The sequence below is a fragment of the Oxyura jamaicensis genome (genome assembly GCF_011077185.1).
Source record: "Oxyura jamaicensis isolate SHBP4307 breed ruddy duck chromosome 1 unlocalized genomic scaffold, BPBGC_Ojam_1.0 oxy1_random_OJ106660, whole genome shotgun sequence".
Lineage (NCBI taxonomy): Eukaryota > Metazoa > Chordata > Aves > Anseriformes > Anatidae > Oxyura > Oxyura jamaicensis.
In genome coordinates, this window is record NW_023303263.1 from 6,643 (window position 1) to 8,732 (window position 2,090).

Consider the following 2,090-nt stretch of genomic DNA (forward strand, 5'->3'; position numbering starts at 1 on the left):
GAGCGGCGGGGCGAGCCCTGCCTGGGCAGGGAAACGCAGCCCGGGAGGGGGAAACTTGCAGAGGGAAAAAGCGGTGGCGGCGCTGCTGCCGCTGCTGCTGCTGCTGGCGGCGGCTCCCTCGGTGCAGCGCCTGCCCGGGGGGAGGGGAAGGGAGGGGAGGCGGCGGCTGGAGGAGGAGGAGGAGGAGGAGGAGGGAGGGAGGGAGGGAGGAAGGGAGGGGGGATGCGAGGGGAGCGCAGCGTGCAGCAGACGGAGCCCGGTCTCCCAGCGGCAAGGTGAGGAAGAGCGGCTTTCCCGGCGGACTAAAGAGGGGAGGGGGGGGAGAGGAAAAAAAAAAAAAAAAGAGAGAGAGAGAGGAGGAGAAGAGGAGGAGGAGAATTAAATCCCCAGCCACACACACACAAAGCCGCGGCGGCCAGGGCACGGGAGACGGCGGCGCGGGCGAGATGTGGGGAGCGCCGCGCTCGCCAGCACAGGAACTTCGCCCGGAGCAAGCCAGCAACATGGCGCTGCCAAACCAGAGCCGGCAGCCGGAATGAGCATCGCGGGCTGCTGCTGCTCCCGCTCCCGCCGCTGAGCCGAGCCGAGCGGAGCCGAGAAGCGAAGCCCTTCCCGCGGGCACCTGCCCCGTCGGCGCAGGCGGCGGCCGCGCTCCTGCCCCCCGCGCCCTGCAGCTCCCCGCCCGCCCGCAGCGGGGCAAGCCGCGGCGCACGCACCCACGGAGAAGGGGGAGGGGGGTCAGGAAACTTTTCTCTAAACCCCCCCTCGCACCCCCACGCCCGCCCCCCGACGGGGCTGCCCTTCCGGGGAGAGCAGCGGGGCGAGGCGACGGCGGCGGGACCCACGGCGCGGAGGGCGCACGGCGCGGCAGGAAGGTCAGTGCTCCGCTCCGCGCCCCGCAGTCCGCGGGGCCCGACGGGGCTCCCCTCGGTTCCCTCCCCCTCTTTCCCTGACGGGGACACGGTCGAAAGTTGCGGCTCGGGGCGGGGGGCTCCGCGGGAGGACGGGCTGGGGGGACACGGGCACACGCCGCCTCTCCCGGTGCGCCTCCGGGGCTGCGGTGGCGGAGGGGAAGTTTGGAGGCAGTTGCTGGCGGAGATGCCTGCTCGGGGAGCCGCGGGTGGCGGTGTCCGCTCCGGAGAACCCGTGGGGGGGGTGGCGGGGGGGTGGGGGGGGACGGCGCTCGGGAAGGCGCTGAGGCAGCGGCCGGGGCAAGGAGGGGCGCCGGGACAGGAGGAGGGGGTCCCCGCTCGGCACCGGGAGGCTGCGCGCCCCGGGGCGGCCAGGTGAGGGCACGGGGAGCCCGCAGCGGTTCAGTGCCCGCGCCGGGGGAGCCCGGGGCTCCGCTGCCCCCTTCCTCCTCCTCCTCCCCGGCGGGGCGGGCGGCGCGGCGCACGTGGGGCAGGGCGGCCCGGGGCTTTCCCGTGCGCGGAGCCGTCCTGGCGTGAGGTCCGGCGTGACACGGAAGTTTAGTCAGCCTCAAAAACGGAGCTGGGAGTTGGGGAGCGAGCCGGAGGGAGGCTCGGGGCTCGCCATCAAAGGGCCGGTCGGAGGGGGCCGGCCGGGCGGCGAGGCAGCAGCGGAGGCTGCTTTGTGAAGCCGGGGCCAAGCGGGGCGGCTCTGCGCAGCATATGAGGCACGCATTTGATGTTCGCGGAGCGAGTCCGGGGGCGAGGGCTGCGGAGCGTTCACGTTCCTCTTTCTTTCTTGGTGTGTGTGTGTTTTTTTTTCTTCTTCGCTTCCCTCCCTCTCTCGTTTCCGCGATGTCTGTCGGATCCCGGGTTCACTGATGGGGGGGGGGGGGCCCCCCGGGGGGCACCCCCCCCCCCCCCCCCCCAAAAAAAAAAAAAAAAAAAAACAGCAAAAAAAAAACAACGGCCGTAGCGAGCGGTGTAAAACTGACAAAGTGCGGGCACTGGCTTTAATGGTATCGCCTCGGAGCTCCTCGCAGCATTAATTCCCACTAATGAATCTTTTCCAGAAACTCCGTTCATTGCTTTCATCTGCTCTTTGGAGCCTGCAGCTTTTGTATTCGTGTTTGTATTAAAAAAGGGTCGGGGGGGGGGGGGAAGCGGGGGGAGTCCAGCCCG